This window comes from Hypanus sabinus, chromosome 20, assembly GCF_030144855.1.
Source record: "Hypanus sabinus isolate sHypSab1 chromosome 20, sHypSab1.hap1, whole genome shotgun sequence".
Taxonomy (NCBI): domain Eukaryota; kingdom Metazoa; phylum Chordata; class Chondrichthyes; order Myliobatiformes; family Dasyatidae; genus Hypanus; species Hypanus sabinus.
In genome coordinates this window covers 31040099-31064197 of record NC_082725.1, presented here as the reverse complement: position 1 = coordinate 31064197, position 24099 = coordinate 31040099, and the positions used below count along the sequence as shown (strand labels likewise).

General features: G+C 41.5%; 1 protein-coding gene and 1 pseudogene across 3 annotated transcripts in view; one reads left to right on the top strand and one right to left on the bottom strand.

Moving 5' to 3' along the window:
* The window catches only part of LOC132378203 (C-C chemokine receptor type 9-like), a 61418-nt pseudogene extending 58180 nt beyond the window's left edge, over positions 1–3238 (top strand).
* The window catches only part of LOC132378393 (C-C chemokine receptor type 2-like), a 96332-nt gene that overhangs the window by 53697 nt on the left and 18536 nt on the right, over positions 1–24099 (bottom strand). The window lies entirely within an intron of this gene.

Here is a 24099-nt window from a genome sequence, read left to right as displayed (position 1 = left end):
ATGTCTTTTATCCCCGCTTTGAAAGGGCGAATATAACTACACCTGTGTGTATCCCTGCAGCATCTGGTGACCCCGTGATCTCCATCACGGAGGCCAATGTTTGGTCCAGCCGGGCTTCCAGTTTGAGATGGCGCTGGTGGTATCCAGTATCTACTCACAGGCAGCAAAAAAACAGAACAAAGGAAACTACGTATACCTTAGTAATGGCAGTTTAATCATAACGATCAATCCTAACAATGGAGTGGAGAGCAAAGGGTGGTGGAAGAAAGCGGTGGTGGAGGCAGAGGCGCAGGGGAGGCATGGTCGTGGCAAGTGGAGTCAGGGTTGAAGCAGAGTCGTGGCATTCCCAAAAGCGAATTTAAGCACCAGGCTGAATTGGAAAGGTCTGAATATGGAGGAAGTTTACCCAAGGATGCTTTGTGATAGTGGAAAATATTCACAAGGACTTTTTCTTTGCTGGCATATAAATCAGGTTGTGGAGTGATTAGGTAGACTGGCCCCAGAGCTACAAGGAGTTTACAAGCATAAGAGAGGCAAAATCAGAGAAAATTCTAACGGAGGTATGCAGAACAAATGCAGGATTGATATTTCCCTTGGCTGAGGTATCCAGGATCGGGGAGTCATAGGTTTAAAAAAAACTGTTGGCCATTCAGAAGAGATGAGGAGAGACTTTACTTTTCCGCACCCAGGAGGCAGTGATAGCTTTAGAATTCTCTATTTAGGAGAGATGTGGCGTCTCATTCCTTGAGCATATTCAAGGCTAAAATTGTTATATTTAAGGCCATTTAAGGAATCAAACAATGTGGAAATATACAATGAGGCAAAAACCAGCCTTTATCTTATTGAATGGCAGAGCAGAAACAAGGGACTGAATGATTTACTACAGATTTTATTTTTAAATTCTTAAGGGAACTCTACCCCAACCCTCATTTCTGGACTCACATTTTAAGCAAGCTGCTGAGTGAATAGAATGTTAACTGAAGTAATTAACTACACAGGGCTTCAAGTATGCAAAGGAACCAGAAATACTAGAATTATTCCTCGTGCAAACATTCATAATGCAAGATTTATGGAGGTACTAAAAGTCACTCACAGTTCTAAGAACTAAAGGCAAAGGACCAGATTTAGGTACTGTTTTCAAAAGCTGCAATGAAAGGAGAAAAACCTGTGATGGACTGAGATGCTGTGAAACAGAATGATTGAGTTTCATTACTCTATGAAAGTCATAAAAGAGAAGCAAATACAAATTCCTTAGAATCGATACCCAACTGTTTCAAGTTGCAGTACAGCACTGGACAACTTTGTGTTAAAAATAATGAATGTACTTCCTCTCTCTGCAGATCAAGCAAAATCTTCAACAAATATTGTTTCAATTCACTTGTGATATACAGCAGTGAGATATATATAACTCAAAGCAAGTAATACATATTAACTGTTATCTAAGTTGGGTAATTTTCCACAATTCTGGTCAGCGGCTTTCAATGTTTACTTTTAAAAAAATGCACTTTAAATGTGAATTGGAAGATTAATTTAAGTGATGACTGCCATTTAAAAAATTTCTTTAAATTGAAATAAATGTGCGAAAACATAAAATATCACAATTACGATTAACAAAATACAGACAGACCTGCTATAATGTATCCTTCCACAATGCAGATTGCGTTAACACTCTTGGTGGAATTGAGAACACGCTTTGCATTATACAGGTTATTTGGTCAGCATAAATCTGTACTTTGAAGGTAACTATAGCCTATTCTGCTCCAACATGGTTTTCAGTAATGTGATGTTTCTTAAGACCTTAATTATTGTGTTAAAGCAGAACTATCTATACTAGATTCAAGTTCATCCAAAAGTGAGTATTAAAATATAAGAGCAGCATTACATCATTCATCCCATCGAGACTGCTTGACAATTCAATCATGGCCAACTTATTTTCCCTTAACTCTATTCTGCTGCCTTCTCCTCTTAACCTTTGATGTCTTTACTAATCAAGAACCTATTAACCTCCTTATTAATCCAGAATAGAAAGATGAAGTGTTAAAACAGTTCATTTTACTCTCAATCCTCCCCCTCAACTCATTACAACTGTAATATTTTACAAGAAAAATTGTTAGAATAAGTACTTATCATGCTAGTTAATTAAATAATGATTTATGTTTGATAAGTGAGTACATTGTTCTCATCTTCTTTAAGTGGCAGCTAAGGTTCAGCCCCAGTCTATAACTGGTCCCTTTGCTTTATTTCAGGTGCATTCAGAATATTCAATTCCTGGTGCCTCATTATGGAAGATAATAATTATGAACATTATGACTATGATGGAAACACATTTCCCTTTGGTATTTATATTTTGTAATCATACCAAGGTTATACATTTTAAGCGAGTTTATGTGCCCAGTTTATATGCAATCATATTTGTGGCAGGGCTTCTGGGCAATTCTTTGGTCATTGTAGCAAAGGTCCTTTATGAGAAGCTAAAGAGCATGACAGATTTCTACATGTTGAATCTGGCGATTGCTGACTTGATGCTACTTTGCCGCTCTGGACAGTAGATGCATATTCTGGATGGACTTTTGGAACTTTTATGTGCAAAGTTGTAAATTGTATATACACTGTAAACCTCTATAGTTATATGTTTATACTTAGTGTGCCCATTGACATGTATCATGCCATTGTCCAAGCAACAAAAATGCCTATATATAAAATAATACATGGTATGTTTGTTTGTGGAGGGATTTGGGTTTTTGCTATCATTCTGTCTCTTCCAGAATTTCTATTAAGTGAAACAAGTGCTGTAGAAACTGGTACAGCTGTATGCCGAATGAACTATCCACCTGATTCAGACATCATCAAAGTAGGAGTCTATGTAACACAGATGGTGGTGAGATTTCTGATACCCTTTGTGACAATGATAATTTGCTACACGATCATTGCAAACAAACTGCTCCATGCCAATGGCTTTCAGAAAACACTAAAGATTATAGTTGCAGTTGTAATTGTTTTCATGATTTGTGAATTCCCATTCAATGTTGCAATGGTCAGTGAAGAAAACAGGACTTGTGAATTCCAGGCAAATCTAAAGTATGCAATTTTTATAATAGAGAGCATTGTCTATCTACACTGTTGTCTTAATCTTAATCTGTATGTATTTATTGGAGTGAAGTTTAGAGACAATTTTTGGAAGATTTTTAAAGATATTGGATGTATCAGTCAAAAACAACCTTGTGTATCTGAAAACTGAGTACGAAACGTCACAGAAAGAGCGTGCATAAGTGAAACAACTACTTCTCATTTGTAAAAGATTCTGGAAATATCAGTATGTGAAATGGTTCCAGAACTCCATAAAGATTTCCCTAATGTCCTGTTTTAGCTTTGAAAAGATGGAATATCAGCTTCTAAATCTAACCTTCTTTTTCTTTTATGGTCGACCATGGGTACTGCACCTCTGGTAGTCACTGTGAGTGGCCTCTCCAGGGCGCAAGCCAGGGCAGAGTTGATATGGAGATTCGTCTGTTGCCCATGCAGTGGGATCCCCCTCTCCACGCTGACGACAGGTCCAAATGAATGACGAGAGTCGATAGAGTTTGGTGCCAGCAGCATCGCAGGAGTTGCCGTGCCGGTGCTGGGTCCAGCAATCAGCTGTCTTCGGGATTCCGACTCCGGATTTGTCCTCGGGGTTTACTCCCGAAGCCTTTCCCATGAGCGGGTATAACCGCAAGGCAGCGGAGATTTGAAATCGGAGTTTTCCCTCTCCTAGATGAGCTACCATCCGTGGTTAACGAGCCCCATCTGCCCGGAGCAACAGGTTTTAAGGCGCCAGTGGTCCGCCTTTGCCCCTTCTCCTGTCAGTGAGAACAGCTCCGCCGGGTGTAAGAACTATGCCACACGTGAAGGCCAGGAGTTGGACTTGGTTGTCAGAGGCTGTTTGAGATGCATGGCATGAAGAGCATTTGTTTAGCAGTGGGAGCTAGTCCCCAGCACCACCCTTTAACAATGACTACCCTTGTATATGTACACATTATACAATATAAAATAAACTACTATATAGACATCCAAAGCATAGTAAATTTTAAATTTCCTCATTCAGACCTAAATATTTAATTAACATGGAGAATTTCTTACTCTTGTGGGATAACGTCTTTCCTGACAAGCGGGTCACTCTACTTCAGGAGAGACTTGTGGCTTTGCAACAGTCCCAGGTTCAGGCAGTTGAAGGAGATGACTGCAGGAAATGGTTCTGACAGCTCTAGATGTGCTGGCATCCTGAACAGCTGCTATATCTGTTTTATCTATCCCAGGCCACCAGACAAAGCTTCAAGCCAATGTTTTTATCTTGGCAATGCCTAGATTGCTGGTAAGGTGGTGGCATACCCAGAAGCAATGGCTTCCATGGAGCCAAGCAAAGGTGTTAGTGTTTCCAGTAGATGTATTTTTTATGATCACCAGACCCTGCTGGATATTAAAATACTGCAGGTCTACCCCATCATTGGCTGAGAAACTGAAGAAGCTGCACTTGGTGTACATTGTGCTGCAGCCAGCTTCAGAGTGGCATCAGAGGCGCTGATTAATGTAGAAAGCTGCAAGTATGGTTCACTGATTTGTCGTGGATGGCAGGGCAGATGGTGAGGGAGCTGAGCGGCCTTGGTCATAGGGTGGAGCAGGCCTCAAGCCGTAGTTTTGCCTGTTTATAACTGCCCAGGAGAGAGGCATTGGAATTGGTGTGGTCCACCAGAGTGACAGGGTGGTGTGGCATGGTGTTGACCTGGAGTCGGTGCTGCCCCTAGTGTTCAATTGGCAGAAGACAAACTGTACTCTATTTGACTGCAGACGGCTGCAATTTTCATGTAATCAGTGTCTTGGGCTATATATATATTTTGTGAGTTTACTGATATCTTATACGTGCTTGCTATTTTATATGTGCCTCATGCTGTTTATGACTGTTGGTACTGTGTTTTGCACTTTGGCCCTGGAGTAAAGCTCTTTCATTTGGCTGTATCACCAGGCATTCATGTATAGTTGAATAACAATTAAACTTGAACTTGAACTGGATGACTGGTATATAACTCTTCTAACACTTTAGCTCTCAGCGTGGATGGTACAACAACTCTCAGTCGCCAGACAAGGTAACCCCTTTCAAGGGCAAGTTCACCCCAGCACTGGTAAAAATGGGGGAACTGGAATTTCTGCTGCAAATTGCATTCATTGGCCATGTAGACCTGAGACAGTGTGGGGTTTTTTATGGTTTTCCTTTCAGTCATCTCTGTTGTGATAGGGAGACTTTATATTTGCATTAGGGAGAATGCGTCAAGAGGAGTGACCTCTTTTGTAAATTTTTCAGATATTTCCTTTTCCAAAGGCAAATGGGACAATCCATCAGCAAGTCCACGATTAGTCATCCTCTTGAATTTGATCTTGTAACTGTGTCCTCCAAAAAAGAGAACCCATCTCTGCACTCATGCTGCTACTGCTAGTGGAACATCCTTCTGTGGACTGAAAATGGACACCAGCGGTTGATAATCAATAATGAGGGCAAACTCTCTCCCATACAAGTACTGGTTGAAGCATTTTATATCCCAATCCAGACACAAGGCCTCTCTGTCAATCTGTGCATAATTTTTCTCTGCAGTGGGAAGAGAATGTGATGCAAAAGCTAAGGGGTGTTCACTTCCATCACTCATAACCTGTGACATGACTTCACCTGTATAATAAAGTGAGGTGTCACTGGTAAGCTTCACTAGACAATGTGGATTATAATGTGAGAGTACAGTGTCTGATATCACCATTTTCTTTTTGCCTTTTGGAAAACTGCCTCACACTTCTTTGTCCATTGTCATTTCTTCCTAATCTGCAGTGATAAGCTCACGGGGTGGAATACAGTAGCCAGGTTTGGCAAGAACCTGTTATAATAATTGACAGATCTTAAAAAGCAACATAACTCTGAGATGTCCTCAGGCTTTGCACCACTGCTTGAATTTTCTCAGCACATTTGTGTAATACTTGTGCATCAATGGTCTGACCACAGTAAGTGATGCTTGGTTAAAGAATTCACAATTGACACATTGTGATCTGAGCCTATCTTCTAATCTTTCTAAAACTGTCTTGAGATTTTGGAGATGCTTGTCATCCCCAAAGGTAACAATGTTGTCATCTAGGTAACACTGAGTACCTGGGCAGCCCTGCAACTCTTGGTCAAAAGCTTTCTGCCAGAGTGCGGGTGCAGATGCACTCTAAAAAAAAGCCTGTTATAGTGATATAGCTCTCTTTATGTCAAAAAGGATCTAGTGCTTTCCCAGTGTATATGATGAATAAACTTTTTTTGTGCTTCCAGCTGGTACAAGTATTGATTTTAACCGAAGCTTTGATGACAAACTCTGCAATCTTCTTAAGTTATAATCAATACCTGCACTCAGCTGGAATCATGAGAAAAGTTTATCTCTCTGTGAGTGCTTATGCTGAGAAACACTTTGGACTCTTCTTCCACCTCTATCTGTAGGTAGGGCTTAGCTAAATCCACCTTCCAGAAATTTTGCAAAGATACCCTCTATATTGGGTTGAGGGTATTGATCTACTTTCAGCATTGGGTTGATGGTAACTTTAAAATCACCACAGATCCTGATAGACTCATCCTTTTTGGCTATTGGGACTACTGGCATTGGCCATGGGCTCCACTCAACATATGAAAGAATCCCTTTATCCTCCATGCAATCTAACTCACTGGCTAAATTATCAAAGATGGTATAAGGAATTGGACAGGCTCTGTAAAACTTGGGTATGGTAAACTTTCATTTAACGCTATTTTACCCTTGATGTATTTGTTTTCCAATGCCATCCTTGAACATTGCTGTGACATCATCCAATACCTTTTTTAATTTGCTTTCAGTTGACTCTATTTGAGGGGAAGTGGCTTGCAAATAGGACAGATCTCCAGTCAAGGTGTAATCATCTCAGCCAATCATAGGCTCAGAATGCTGGCTCTCCAGTTTCTTTTATCATATACAATTCCAATGTGGCTTGTGGTTCCTGTATTTCACTGTTTCAAATGTCATTCCCACAGGAGTTATCTTCTCTCCAATATATATTCTTGGTTGGATATCTGCAGGATAACTTCAGTATCTTCAACATACTGTTCAAACTCATTTTGTGGAATGACTGAAACAGTTGAGCCAGTGTCCAATTTCATTTTAATTAATTTGCAGTTCACTTCCGGTGTAAGCTATAGGGCTTGTCTTTTGTTAGTTTTCATACAGTAAACTTAAAGTACCTAGTCCTGTGTCACTCATTATTATCAGATTTTTAAACTGTATGCAGATTTCTGCCCTTTTTGAAACTGGAACTTGACTTTTTAATTTTTTCTCTTCCCTGTGCAGTCCATTTGTTTTTGTCTACCCAACATGCTCTATCCAACTTTATTGCTTTTTTTTTTGCAAATTTCACCTTTATATCTACAAACGTACATTGGCTTGGTGTATGTGATCCCCTGCCACAACAGTAGCACAATTTGTTCAGCCGGGGAGGTTTCTGTTTAGATGTTGAAATTTTGTGAAATTCACTTGTGCCTCTGTCTGCTGTTTCCATTGATACAGTGATTTCAACTGCTCTTTTTATTCAGAGTTTTGTTTCAGTTTGGAGCTGTATTTGAATGCCTTCTTGCAAAATTCCACAAAGTAAATGATCTCTCAGTGCATCAAAAGTCTATCACTGAACTGATAATGTTCAGACAATTTCTTCAGTTCAGCCTCCTAAGCTTGAAATAGACTCACCTTTCTTTTGAATCCACTTTTGAGTCCTAAAGTATTCTGCAACCATCAATGGTTTTGGTTCCAAATATTCCTGCATTGCTTTTGTGATATCAGCAAAGTTCAGTTTGGTTGGTTTGATTGGAGCAGTCAAACTTCTAAGCAAAGTGTATACTTTTCTATCCATTACACTTAGCAAAACTGACACTCGCTTTTCATTGGCTATTACATTTGTTTCAAAATATTGCTCAATTCATTCAGTATAAATAACTTAGTTATCAGTTGTGCAATCAAACATGTCTACCTTTTCAATATGCCTAACTTTTTTCTGCTTTTTTATTTATAATTGTTATCACTCAGTACTCACTACTCAATAATGTGAATTTTGTCCGTTTTCTGCCATTTTTTTTATAACAACCATCTTCCTCTTCCGAAAAAAAAATAACATGCTGTACTTTTCTTTAACTTGAAAGTCTTTTTCTCCCCTTCTGAAGAAAAAATGTACTAGACTATTTTTTTTATGTGAACGTCTCTTTTTCCCTTTCTGAAGAACTTACTACTGCACTTCAACAGGTTGTTAGTCTTCTCATGTTTATTTTAAAACTTACTCACTGCCACTGTTACATTTTCTAACTCCAAATTAATCAAAAGAATATCACGAGAGCCTGGAATAATGTCAATGCTAATTTCTCTTTTCGTGGGTGATGCACCATCAATAACTCTCTGAGACGTGAGGCGTGATATAGGTTTTTATTGACTGGAAGAAAGAACAAGCAGCAATTGACCACCATGCTACATCCTGGAGACTGAGGGCAGGGCTCAGCCCCAATCGCCTTTATACCGGGGTCTGTGGGAGGAGCCACGGTCAGTGGGAGGAGCCACAGGAGCAGTCAGCGGGGGCGTGGGAGGGCATGTGTTGACAGGTATATGTAGTTCACCACAGTGCGGTGCACACTTATGGCGTGATGGTATAATGATGTATGACATTTACATACTTTCACATACAATATGTAATGAATTATGTAAACAACAAAGAATGCTTAATAAAGCATAACCCAAATATTACTGAAATGTTAGATATATAACAAGCAGAAGCCAGTATAAGAAGTTGGGGGATTGAGACAGCGCACAAGCTGGCAGTGACAGATGAGACCACGTGAGGGGGAAGGTAGATGGGTGGGGAAGGGAAAATGAAGGAAATGATATAAGAAGCTAGGACGTGATAAGTGGAAGAGATAAAGGGTTGGAGAACAAGGAATCTGATAGGAGATGCTAGGAGACTATGGAATAAGGGGAAGGAGATTTGGATCAGACGGAGGCGATGAGCAGGTCATGAGGGTGAGGAGGGGAAGAGAAGAGGTGAGAAAGCCATAAGAATGAGGGAAAACAAAATGGGGTGGGAAAGTAGAGAGAAATGGTTACCAGAAGTTACAGAAAGTTAGAGGGTGGAAATGAAGCAGGGAAGTAAAACTAAAGGTTCTACACCAAAGGAAGAGGTGTTGTGTGAAAAGCATGAGATGATTAGAGACAAAAGCAAATATCAAGTCAATACATCATTAGAAACTATCACCATGTTTCCACAGGATGCATAGGATGGGAGAGACCAGGGATACACGGATGGATATATTTATTTAATGGTATACACTTACAGTCCTTCACTAGCAGATATGTGTGGATATCCTGGATATTTATAGTTTGATCCACCTGAGCTGAATCAGAGAAATGGTAATTTTTTTTTGTAATAATTAACTCACAATGTACCAAATGTCCAATGGGAATTCAGAATCAGAACCTGGTTTATTATCATCGGCATGTGATGTGAAATTTGTTAACTTAGCAACAGCAGTTCAATGCAATACATAATCTAGCAGAGAGAAAAAAATAAAAATAATGATAATAAATAAACAAGTAAATCAATTACGTATATTGAATAGATTTTAAAATGTGCAAAAACAGAAATACTGTATATTTAAAAGAAGTGAGGTAGTGTCCAAAGATTCAAAATCCATTTAGGAATCAGATGGCAGAGGGGAAGAAGCTGTTCCTGAATTGCTGAGTGTGTGCCTTCAGGCTTCTGTATCTCCTACCTGAGGGTAACAGTGAGAAAAGGGCATGCCCTGGGTGCTGGAGGTCCTTAATAATGGATGCTGCCTTTCTGAGACACCGCTCCATAAAGATGTCCTGGGTACTTTGCAGGTTAGTATCTAAGGTGGAGCTGATTAGATTTACAACCTTCTGCACCTTCTTTCAGTCCTGTGCAGTAGCCCCTCCATACCAGACAGTGATGCAGCCTATTAGAATGCTCTCCATGGTACAACTATAGAAGTTTTTGAGTGTCATTATTGAAATGCCAAATCTGTTCAAACTCCTAATAAGGTATAGCTGCCATTTCACCTTCTTTATAAATACATTGATATGTTGAGATCAGGTTAGATCCTCAGAGATCTTGAGACCCAGGAATTTTAAACTGCTCACTCTCTCCACTTCTGATCCCTCTATGAGGATTGGTATGTGTTCCTTCATCTTACCCTTCCTGAAGTCCACAATCAGCTCTTTTGCCTTACTGACATTGAGTGCCAGGTTGTTGCTGCAGCGCCACTCCACTAGTTGGCATATTTCACTCCCGTACGCCCTCCCGTCACCACCTGAGATTCTATCAAGAATGGTTGTATCGTCAGCAAATTTCCACTCTTTTATATGAATGAGAGGAATCACAGAAAATTCATGGGGGTTCTTCATAAATTCTTCAGAGGTAGGATGCTGAACTCTTAGTCCAGAGATGGGCTTGTCTGGAGTTTGGGCAAAGGTGCCCAATGAGGCTAAATCAGGAAGAATTCCAAGGTTATGAAACCAGTAGCATATGTATATGGGTGTAGCTATGGGCCCTCGCATGGGCCCCAGCTATGCCTGCCTCTTCGTGGGTTATGTGGAACAGTCTATGCTCCAAATCTATACTGGTACTGCTCCCCAACTTTTCTTTACCTACATTGACGACTACATTGGTGCTGCTCCCTGCACCCATGCTGAGCTCGTCAATTTCATCGACTTTGCCTCAAATTTCACCCAGCCCTCAAATTCACTTGTTCCATCTCGGACACTTCTCTCCCCTTTCTCGATCTCCATCTCTGGAGATAGACTGTCCACTGACATCTTCTATAAACCCACTGACTCCCATAACTACCTTGATTATATCTGTTCACACCCTGCCAAATGTAAATATGCTATTCCCTATTCACAGTTCCTCTGTCTCCGCCGCATCTGTTCCCAGGATGAGGCTTTCTGTTCTAGGACATCCCAAATGTCCTCTTTCTTTAAGAATTGTGGTTTCCCTTCTGCCGTCATCAACAATGCCCTTACCCGCATCTCTTCCATTTCCCACACTTCGGCCCTCACCCCATCCTCCCGTCACCACAACAGGGACCGTGTTCCCCTTGTCCTCACCTACCACCCTCCGGATCCAGCATATTATCCTCTGCAACTTCTGCCACCTTCAACAGGACCCCACCACTAAGGACATCTTTCCCTCTCTACCCCTCTCTGCTTTTCACAGGGATCGTTCCCTCTGCGACTGCCTGGTCCACACGTCCCTCCCTACAGATTTCCCACCTGGCACTTATCCGTGCAAGTGCAATTGCTACACCTGTCCCTACACCTCCTCTCTTACCACCATTCAGGGCCCTAAACAGTCCTTCCAGGTGAGGCAACACTTCACTTGTGAATCTGTTGGGGTCATCTATTGCATCCGGTGCTCTCGGTGCGGCCTCCTCTACATAGGTGAGACCCAACACAGATTGGGGGACCGCTTCGTCGAGCACCTCTACTCCATCTGCCACAACAGACAGGATCTCCAGGCTGACACACACTTCAACTCTGCTTCACATTCCCATTCAGATATATCCATACATGGCCTCCTCTACTGCCATGATGAGGCCAAACTCAGGTTGGAGGAGTAACACATCATATACCGTCTGGGGAGTCTCCAGCCCCTTGGTATGAACAGCGAATTCTCCAACTTCTGGTAATTCCCTCCCTCTCCCTTCCCCCATCTTTCACTCTGTCTCCTCTTCTAGCTGCCTATCACCTCTCTCATGACTCTGCCTTCTTCTACTACCCATAGTGCTTTCCCCTTGCATTCCTTCTTCACCTCTCCTGCCTATCCCCTCCCTGCTTCCCCTCCCCCAGCCCTTGATCTTTCCTCTGATTGGTTTTCCACCCTCTCCCCACCTTTTTTATGGGGCCCCGGTCCCCTCCTTCTTCAGTCCTGACGAAGGGTCTCGGCCTGAAACGTTGACTGCTCATTTCAACGGACGCTGCCCGACCTGCTGAGTTCATCCAGCTTGTTTGTACGTGCTTCCATTACTGAATGCTTCAATACTACAGATTATTTCTATACATCTATCCAATTGAAATTAGATAGGCTGAGATTAGAAGTGGCTGAAGGGTGATATTATAAAGTATAAGATAATGAGGAGCACAGTTAAGGTAGACAGTCAAAATCATTTCCCACAGTATAGACATTAAAATGAGATGGCATTGACATTAAAAAAACACAAAGGCAGAGGTTAAAGGTGACAAAGAGTTTTAAAGGTGATATTAGGTTTTCCTTTACACATTGGGTGATTGATATCTGGAATTGAACAAGATACCATTGTGGTGTTTACAGGCATTTAGATAAACATCTAAATAGTCAAGGCAAAGGAGGATGTCATCACAATGCAGGTAACTAGGATTAGAAAAAAACGATTAGCATGGATGTGACAGGTTGAAGTACCTCCTTCTGTGTTGTGCAACTCTGTGCCTCTCTGAAGAATATTCCTAATTATGGTCTATTTAACATTTAACATTTTTAACCCAACCTATGTGCTTTTCAGCACTATGACTTCAGATGTAGCCACAGTTAAGTATTTTTATGGTTTTGTTAATCTATCTTACCTTTAATGATGAAAATCTTACGTCAATCTGAAACTAAATTGAAATAACAGAACCTAATACATGACCACTCAAGTATCAATACTGTAAATGGGTTAGGAAAATCTTTTATAAACTGGATTAAAACCTTAAATACTAGTCCCAAAGCTAAAATAGTGACAAATGGCCAAATTTCAACATCATTCCAGTTAACAAGGTCAACTAGACAAGGCTGTCCATTATCACCTGCCGTATTTGTATTGGCGATAGAACCATTAGCTGAATTAATTAGAACCTTTTCGGGTATTATGGGTTTTAGAGTTAACCGGGAGGAATATAAGATAAATCTATTTGCTGATGATGTTCTGATTTATCTAACAAACCCATTGCATTCATTGCATAAATTATCTTTTAGATTGGAAGAATATGGGATATTATCAGGGTATAAAATAAACTGGGATAAAAGTGAAATCTTATCCCTTACGAAAGGAGATTATAGTCAATGTTGATTAGTAACTCAATTTAGATGGCCGATAAATGGTATAAAATATTTAGGTATAAGAGTTGATAATGACATAAAGAATTTATATAAATTAAATTATTTGCCATAATTGCAAAAAATTCAAGAAGATCTTGATAAATGGATGATGTTACCAATAACATTAGTAGGTAGAGTTAATGCTGTAAAAATGAATATATTTCCTAGATTACAGTATTTATTTCAAACATTACCAATACAACTACCACAGAAGTTTTTTTAAGAGTTGAATAAATGTATGAGGAAGTTTCTTTGGAAAGGTAAGATATCAAGAATATCATTGGAAAAATTGACATGTAAATTTGACCTAGGAGGGTTACAACTCCCAAATTTTAAGAATTATTATAAAGCAAATCAACTTAGATTTATTACATCTTTTTTTGATGAAGATAAACCGGCATGGATTAGAATAGAGTTAGATAAGATAGGAGAAAATATACCAGAAGATTTTATGTATAAATGGGAATCCAAATGGATAAGGGAAAAGAAAGAATCTTTTATATTAAAACATTTGATTGATTTATGGAACAAGATAAATGTTGATGATGACATAAAGAAATCTTTACTAGCAAAGAGACCCCAAATTCAAAATAGACTCATTCCTTTTACAATGGATAACCGACTTTTATATAACTGGTTTCAAAAAGGGATTAGATATATAGGTGACTGTTTTGAAGGAAGTAAATTGATGTTGTTTGATCAACTAAAGAATAAATATAAAATATCAAATAACACTGTTTTCTGTTATTTCCAATTAAGGGCTTATTTAAGAGATAAACTGGGTTTAATGTTAATGCCAAAGCCTAATGAAATAGAAATTTTAATTCAAAAAGGAAAAATTAAGAAATTTACTTCTTGTATGTATAATTTGATTCAAAAACAGGCAATTAAACAAGGAATTCATAAGTCAAGACAAAAATGGGAAACTGATTTGAATATTAAAATTGATGAAACAAGTTGGTCAAGACTATGCCTTGACAGTATGACAAATACAATAAGTGTCCGACTTAGATTAGTACAATACAATTTTTACATCAATTATATATTACACCACAAAAAATAAATAGACTAAACCCAAATTTATCTGATCAATGTTTTTGATGTAATCAAGAAATTGATACATTTTTACACTCTACTTGGTCTTGTTTTAAAATTCAAACTTTTTGGATAAAGTTAAGAGTTTTATTGGAACAAATTATTGGAATACAACTTCCACATAACCCAATATTATTTTTACTAGGTGATATTGAAGGGATAAAACAGAAACTGAAATTGAACAAATATCAGAAAAAATTTATAAAAATTGCATTGGCAGTAGCCAAAAAGGCTATTGCAGTTACTTGGAAATCAGATTCATACTTAACTATGGACTGTTGGAATAATGAAATTTTTGGCTGCTTGAAAAAAATTCCACTTGAAAAATTTACTTATAATTTAAGAAATGAATATGACATATTCCTAAAAATTTGACATCCTTATTTACAAAAGATAGGATTAAATATATAGGCCCTTTGAAGATAATGTTATTAGCCATTTGGGAAAATAAATAAATATATATATTAAAGTTATTTTGAATTCCATGGAGCATGTGGGGATCTTTTGATATCCAGGCAATCTTTCTTTCTTTCTTCTTTTTTTTTCTCTTTAACATTTTTTTTTAGATAGGGATGTTAAGGGGAGAAGGGTCAAGGAGAGGGGGAGGGCTGATATTATACTCTATTATTCTATTCATTCTATGTAATTACTTAAAAAATTGAATAAAAATTATATAAAAAAATACTGTAAATGCACACCTCAAAAATGCCCATACAGTTAATCTTAGTCAAGAATTTATCTTTAAAAGATGACTACAAGAAATGCTGATCCAAACTAGGTGCTCCCTTAATGAAAGCAAAGCAATAGACAACAGGTGCAGGAGAAGGCCATTTGGCCCTTCGAGCCAGCACCACCATTCAATGTGATCATGGCTGATCATCCACAATCAGTACCCCGTTCCTGCCTTCTCCCGATATCCCTTGACTCCGCTATCTTTAAGAACTCTATCTAACTCTTTCTTGAAAGCAGCCAGAGAATTGGCTTCTACTGCCTTCTGAGGCAGAGCATTCCATAGATCCACAACTCTCTGGATGAAAAAGTTTTACCTTAACTCTGTTCTAAATGGCCTACCCCTTATTCTTAAACTGTGGCCTCTGGTTCTGGACTCCCCCAACATCGGATACATTTTTCCTGCCTCTAGCATGTCCAATTCCTTAATAATCTTATATGTTTCAATCAGCTCCCTGCTCATCCTTCTAAATTCCAGTGTATACAAGCCCAGTCCCACCATCCCAGGAATTAACCTTGTGAAACTATGCTGCACTCCCTCAATAGCAAGAATGTCCTTCCTTAAATTTGGAGACCAAAACTGAACACAATACTTCAAGTGTGGTCTCACCAGGGCCCTGTACAACTGAAGAAGGACCAACTAACACGAGGAAATCTGCAGATGCTGGAAATTCAAACAACACACACAAAATGCTGGTGGAACACAGCAGGCCAGGCAGCATCTATAAGGAGAAGCACTGTTGGCGTTTCGGGCTGAGGCCCTTCTTCCTGGCGACAGTGCTTCTCCTTATAGATGCTGCCTGGCCTGCTGTGTTCCACCAGCATTTTGTGTGTGCAGAAGGACCTCTTTGTTCCTATACTCAACTCCCCTTGATATGAAGGCCAACGTGCCATTAGCTTTCTTCACTGCCTGATGTACCTGCATGCTTACTTTCAGTGACCAATGAACAAGGACACCTAGATCTCATTGTACTTCCCCTTTTCCTAACTTGACACCATTCAGATAGTAACCTGCCTTCCTGTTCTTGCCACCAAAGTGGATAACCTCACATTTACCCACATTAAACTGCATCTGACATGCATCTGCCCACTCACACAACCTGTTCAAGTCACCCTGCATTCTTCTAACATCCTCCTCATATTTCATAATGGAGATCTTTAGCTTATTTGTGGACACAAACTCAGCTGACACAATGGTCGAGTGTGTGAAAAATGTTTCTTCAAGAGAAAAGTGATTGAATTACTCTTTCAAAAACCCCCTCATCAATGCTAAACAATTGCCTCAATAGATAATGCACAAGTTCAAGCTCACATTCTCACCCATTCAGGCTGCCCTCAAAGTTGCAAAACATTTGAACATTTTCATTGTGATGTCATGGATGCAATATTACCCGTAGTTATCAGTTTTCTTATCCAGTTATACTTATGGTTCAGTTTGGAGTCTGATCAAATGTGTTTCATAAGAATCTGTGTGCATGACCCACTCCAGTCTTAATCACACACACAAGAAAAATCAGGATTGCCACTGTGTTGTACCCAAAGAGTGCTTTATTATAAAGTGCCATGTTGTGGACATGGCCCATCTGCTCTCGCCAGTGGTTGTAAAAACTCCCCAAGTGTCTGTTTCAATGATCAGGATAGTATCCTGTGTATTGGTCCATATTTATTCATCAATAAGTGGAATATTTGATCACTTTTACATAAGTCTCAAGGGAACTATTTTGTATCAAAGTTGATGTCCTGATTTTCTGCAACTTCAGTATAACATTGCTAACTGTAAGCTGCTTGGTAGTATCCGGAAGCCATGAAAGAAATCATACATTACTGTTTCCTTCTCTGAGAATGGTTCAGTTCAGGTGTCAAAGGTCCTTTTCCTTCAGCAAACTCTTTCTATTGGGTTGTACATGCTTTTGTACAGGTTGTGGCTCATGGTAACATATTAGGTTTAGATCTCTACACTCTTGTTCTAACTTGCCTGGAATATCTGTGGCTGAAAGGAATAAAGCATTTGATGGTGCATCTTCAGGAGTACTGTCATCCTCTGCGGTATTGTATGCAATAGCCTGCCAGTGCCATGAGGTACCCAGGAGAAAAATTTTTTAAAAAAGTTTATTATCATTCAACCATATACATACATACAGACATGAAGCAACATTCCTCCAGACCAAGGTGTACAACACAGTACGTATCTGGAACCAACAATCATTCTGTGGACAAACTCACTTAGATTATACTTCTTCCCCACTCTGATCTTCTGAGGCACAGACCTGTTATCACTTTCTTGATATTCCCTACAATTGATGTCTGCTATCTGAGGCATAGTTCACAATTTTGAAACTCTTATCTTTTTTATACAGTGGCTGTACATGTTTGACATTCCAATCTGTGAGAACCATTCTAGAATTGATGGAAGTGTGAAAGGTTAAATCTCACAATGTCACAAGGAGACAGGAGGCTGGACCCAAGTGCAGGACACAGGCACTGAAGTACTAGGGGCAGGACAGGAATAACTAAAGGATAGAACCAGATGGGGAGACCAGGGCACACAAAAGAGATGGGGCATGCTAGGTAATCCTGGGGTTCAGAGAAGGTTTGTGGCTAGGCTGGATCCCAGAGTCTGTGGCAAGGCAGGGTCTTGGAGTTCATGGCTAGGCAAGAGAGCCCCCTGGGCAACCACATAACTCCTGGACAGGGCCACCTCCCAGGCAGGAACACAGAGGCCCAGGCAAGACACAGGACACTTGGGTAGATAGCAGGCACAACCCATCAGAGGTGAGGGGTAGGAAGGGGACAAAGTCCCCCCCACCAGGCAACAGCAGACCAGCCTGCTACCCAACAAAGGCAAGGGATCAGGAGGGAACTTGGTCTGGGGTGACTCCAAGACTCACAGAACTTAGGGATGAAGCCGTGGGCCCTCTAAGCCAGGACAACCAGAACAGAGCCAATCAGATGAAACACCTCAGACCATGGCTAACCAACTCATACCCAGCAAACAGGTTCAGAGCAGGACAACCTCACAACTAGGCTCAGTCCCAGAGTCCCTTATATCCACCTGCCAGCTGATAGGCAACAGGTGCACCTTAAACCAAGATGATTTGGATTAAGGGTGACAGGAGGGACAGCTGCAAGACCCGGAGTCCAGAGTCCATGGACAGGATCAAGACCCGGAATGCGGTCTCCGGACTGGACCATAACACACACAACATCCATTATCTCCATAATCATTTCTTGCTAGATCTTAGGAAATAGAACATCCGGTCCCATTAATTTCACAAATGCTACTTTTTCAATAAACCTATCTTTTGCATTTATACATTCCAAAATTAATAATTTGCAAACATAAAATTCAAGAAACAAACAAACTATTTATTATTTCTTTTTAAACTTGATTGGAAGTTACTACGTTAGCACATTTTCCTCAGAATTAGTATCAGAATCAGGTTTAATATTACTGGCATATGTCATGAAATTTGTTAACAGCAGCAGTACATTGCAATACATGATAAATATGAAAATAACTAAATTACAGTAAGTAATGTATATGTATATTAAATAATTGTTAAAATATGTAGTGCAAAACACTGAAATAAATTTTAAAAATAGTGAGTTTGTGTCCATGGGTTCAATGTCCATTTAGAAATTGGATGGAAGATAGGAAGAAACTGTTCCTGATTTGCTGAGTGTGTACCTCCTTCCTCACAGTAACAATGAGAAGAGTGCATGCCCTGGCTGGTGGGGGTCCTTAACTATTGGTGCTGCCTTCCTGAGACTCCTCTCCTTGAAGATGTCATGGATATTATGGAGGTTAGTACCCATGATGGAGTTTACTAATTTTCCAACTTCTTGCAACCTACTCTGACCCTATGCTGTAGCCTCCCAACCCCCCATACCTGATGGTATTTGCAGCTGGTCAGAATGCTCTCCATGGTACATCTACAGAAGGTTTTGAGTGCTTCAGGTGACAAATCAAATCTCCTTAAACTCCTAATGAAATATAGCCGCTGTCTTGCCCTCTTTATAGCTGCATCAATATGTTGTGACCAGTTTAGATCATCAGAGATCAGAGAACACATAGGAACTTGGAATTGCTCACTCTCTCTACCTCTGATCTTTCTATGAGGATTGGTTTGTGTTCCCTCTTTCTCAAATCCATACTCAGCTTTTTGGTCTTACTAACATTTTTTATCATAAAAATCTTGGTTGGAAGTTACGGTTAGCTAAACTTAATTAGAAAAAAAAGAAAAAGGAGATACAAGAGACTGCAGCTGCTGCAAATTGGAGTTAAAAAATAAACTACTGGAAGAATTCAACATGTCAAGCAGCATCCACGGGTGAGACTCTTCATCTGCAGTAAGAGATAGAGGGGAAGTTACGATGAGACGGGGGTAGAGCCAGAGCTGGAAAGTGGTAAATGGATCAGGTAAGGAGGAGTGATTGGCAAATGGAGAAGAAGAAGAAAGAAAGAAGAAAGTGGAAAGTGGAAATAACTAGAGAGGCATGGAATAAAAGGTGGAGGCAACATGATGGAATTTGAGAGGAAAGGAAGGCGGAGGATGGAATGAAGTAAGCGACGTAAGGTGATCAGATGTGAACAGAAGGGGAAGAGAAACTAGTGATTAGAATGTGTGGGCGGTGGGTAGATGAAGCAGGTGGAGGAGGGATAAGAAAAGAAACAAAACAGGCTGATGGGGATCTGAGGTGAATGTAAGAGGAACTGGACAGCTGAAAAGAGAGAGAAGGGACATAAAGGGAGTAGGGTTATATGAGATGGAGTTGTCACAGCAACGTTTAACTGAAGTGAACTTTATTCATAATAAAAAAAACTCACAAGAATAAACTATTCAACGCCTTTTCATTCTTTACATTCATTGTCAATGCTTTGCATGCTGTTCAGATGCATATACACATCAGAACACTGCTGCCACACATGTGGCACTCTGGGGTGGTGTACTGCTACAATAATTGAGGGTCTTGCTCCCCCACCCCAGCCACTCCCTCTCCGGTGTGAGAGGAACCCAACGCTGTGGTCCATCCCCAATGAGTCCTTGTGGTGGCTGCACGCCTCAGTCTGGATTGTGCCGATCGGCAGCATTCCTCCACAAACATCTGAATATGAAAGTTTCGGGTAGACCGAAGCGCGCCTTTCACCGAGTTGATGATCTGGCAGCAACACTTGGTGACTGTCTCCATGGAAATAGCCTGCAGGTCAGAAGGTCCTTTGTCACACAGATACTCGGGTTGAACCGCAACACAGGCCCTTTCATCATTCCCCGCATCCTCTTCACAAATCCCACAGTCCACAAACAGGTGAGCTGCTGTCTCTTCCCCACTATGGTCATCTTGTGGGCGCTGTGCTGTGGGAGTTATACACCTGGCATGCAGCAAGTATTTAGCTGGGAGAGCCCTTCTCACAGCCAGCCAAGTGAGGAGTTGGTGCCTGTTGGTAAGGCCTGGTGATGAGGCATCCTGCCAGATAGACTGGATAGTGTGCCCAGGAAGTTACCTCACTGGGTTGTTCCGCCGCAGTGTCTGCAGGATGTTCCCTGCTGACCACTCTCTGATGTATTTGAGGTCAATGGTGTTGGTCCAGAACTTTTCTCTGAAGGACAGATAGAGTAGTAACGACCAGCAGACTGGGATGTTGTATGGCAATGGATCCAAGCTCATCCTTTGCAACACTGGGGACAGACAGAAACTTGGCACCTAGTGGTTCTCAATGCCCCCGTATTTTGGTTTCACGCACTGCCTGATGTGGCCACACGCAAACGTGGTCATCGGGATGAGGGTCACATTGGGTACATTTTTGTGCCCTATTATCCAGGGACATGCATTGTGACCTATCTGACCCACTCCATCTTGGATTCCCACATGAACCTGAAGACAGCTTGGCTGATTCCCAAGCTGGGGGAGTGGAGGATGGGTCACACCTGCGCCAAGTACAGCAGCCCTCAATATGTCCGCCTGTGAGGATGTTATTGAGACATCCTCTCTGTTAAGGCTGTAGTTCACAGAACTTAATATTTAAACTTTTGGAAGAAGTAACATGAGCACTTCTCATCCTATTCCATGGTGCGGACCCTGGATTGGAAAATGATCTTGGAGGATTTGGCAGCGCAGGGCTAGGCTTGCTGACTCCTCCCTCACAGCTACCCCATTTGGCTGCAGAAGAAGTTGTTGCCACTACGTTTATAGTATAGACAATTCCCTCTGACCCTGATATTCATTTGCTTTCTTAACCCCTTTGCAGGTGAAGAACCTCCTGATGTTCTTCTTGGTCACTTCCCACCAGTGAGCAGGGGAATCAAAGAGGACTTTGGAGTTTCTCTGACCTGCACACTCCCTCTCTAGTTTCTTAAGGGTCACTGGGGCCAGCAACTTAATGTTTATCTTCCATGGCCTCCTGCCTGCCTTCTGGTCCTCCTGTAGGTGACAGGAGGATTGGAGGAGGCGGTGGTCAGAGAAGAACACCAGTGTGACATCAGTAGATCTGAAGGTGACCGGCTCTGACATGAAGAGGAGGTTGATCAGTCCACGTCTGACTGTGCTGAACATGCGGGGGTGCTGAAGCCATTGCGCAGCTTGGCTACTTTAACCGTTTCCATCAGGAATCTAGAGGTGCTATCCAGCCTACTGTAGGCACTACTGGATCATCCAGACACAGCAATGATGCAGTTGGAGTCACCAGCCAAAATGACTGACTGGGACATTGCCAGCAGCAGTGGGAGCTGCTCAAGGGTGGCTAGCCGCTCGCTCCTCATGGGCGAGGTGTTCACATAAACTAGCCAGAGCAGAGTGTTTAAGTACATTGTGCTGGTCACGACGAGGTGCCCCCCCACCCCACCCCCGGTGACCCCTCTGACTTGGGTGACTGAGAAGTTGCCTCCCCATAGCAGAATCTTCAGGCCAGAAGTGCGACAATTATTGCCCTCCGACCACACAGATAAACAGTTGAGCCTCGATCACCTCCACCTCTGGTAGTTGCAATCCTGGAAGGAAGTCACATTGACCTTGCCCTTGGCCAGGTACTGTAAAGCATTGAAACCTCTCTTCACTTTATGCATGTTCAAAGAAGCCAGTTTTACATTGATGATTGAGTTCTTTAGTCTTGATCCTTATGCTTGGGTAAAATGCTGCACTGTTGTGGGCTCAGGTACTGAGGGTGAACCTCCCCCATGTGTGGCGATGCTGGTGGTGTGCCTGGAGTTGTGGGGGGGAGAGGGTCGTCACTGCTCTTCCTCCCACATCCTGCAGTGGTTAATCTGCACCCTCCAATTCTCTGAGCTGGGGTGTGCCAGATGCTGGACTACTCCTGTTGACTGCTGGCATCTTTCTACTTCTTCCTCTTCCTGCACCATCAGTTTCCCATGCTTGCTTCAGCAGTCGATGAGAAGTTGCTGCTGACTGTTTGCCACCCTATCCTTTACTTCCCGTACCTTTTATTCTCAGCTGCCTGTTGTCTTATGTTTTCTGGGACCAGCTGCCGTTCCCCTTCTTGACCCTCTGCCTTCTCCATGTCTTTGGAATCCTCCTCGTCTTGTGGAAGGCCTGGGTTGTTTTGACTGAGGAGGTGGGAGTTTGAAGTGGGCCCCCTTTCCTCAGTCACAGTGTTGGTCATGGCCCCTGTGGTGGTGGGGGCATTATCAGTGCCAGCTCTCCCTCTTGTTGTCTGCACGGAGATGTCGGCATGTTTTTGTCAGGCTTTGTGGAGGTGGCCTGCCTCTCCACGAAGGTTACTGCATTTGCTTTCCTGGCAGTTCTTTGCTTGATGGCCTTCCTGTTTGCAGTTCTTGCAGATGTCTGCACTGCATTGGACTGCAACGTGCCCTGACTTGTTGCAGTTATGGCACTGCCTGGTTTGACCGGCATATGCCATGTAACCACGGTCCCTCCGATGGTGAAGGCAGAGGGGCAGGTGGATAATGGAGTCATTCGAATCCACCATCAGCTTAACCTTCACCTGGTTTGCCCATCTGGATCCCAAATATATCTTTAATGTTCACACAATTTCCTGCTTTCTCGACATAAGTGAGGACATCCACAACCGGTACATGTGGGTTGAACATGTGCACTGTGATCACATGCTGCTTCTGGGTGGGGATTGTAATGTATGGATCTATTCCTTTTAGAACAATGAACCCACCCCACTAGCACTATGTATTGATCTGTTGTCTGCACATGCACTGCGGAGACAACAGATCAATTCAGATTACCGAGGAACTCACGTGGTCTGTAAACACCAGCTATGTGGTTAAAAAGGCACAACAGTGCCTCTTTCACCTCAGTCGGTTGAGGAAGTTTGGAATGGGCCCTCAAATCCTAAGAACTTTCTATAGCAGCACGATTGAGTAATCTGACTGGCTGCATCACTGCCTTGTATGGAAATTGTACCTCGCTTAATCGCAGGATTCTGCAGGGAGTGGTGCAGACAGCCCAGCACACTTGTAGTTGTGAACTTCCCATGACTCAGGACATTTACAAAGACAGATGTATAAAAAGGGCCCGTAAGATCGAGAACCCGATTCACCCCAACCACAATGTATTCCAACTTCTACCATCTGGAAAGTGGTACCGCAGCATAACAGCCAGGACCATCAGGCTCTAGGACAGCTTCTTTCACCAGGCCATCAGGCTGATTAACTCATGCTGATTTGAGTGTATTTCTATGTTACATTGACTGTTCTATTTATTATAAATTATGATTGCACATTGCACATTTAGGTGGCAGCATAATGCAAAGATTTTTACTCCTCATGTATGTGAAGGATGTAAGAAATAAAGTCAAATCAATGTTGTTTACACGTGTAAGGTTCTCCCTCTCTGGAAGGAACTGAAAGTGAAAATAACATGGTGATGTCTTCAGTCAGGATAGTTCATTAATTTGATAGCATCAATAACGGCTGGGAGTCATATATCGAGAAGGTTGAACTGCATTGTAATGTGAACAATGGGCAGGAGCAAAAGAAAGCCCCTGCACATCTTAGCTTAATGGGTACAAGGAGATCTTATGGAACCTAGCAACCCCTGCAAAGCAAAACATTCGATGAAATTGTTACAATTTTACAAAATCACTTGAGCCCTAAACTGCTAGCAATAGCT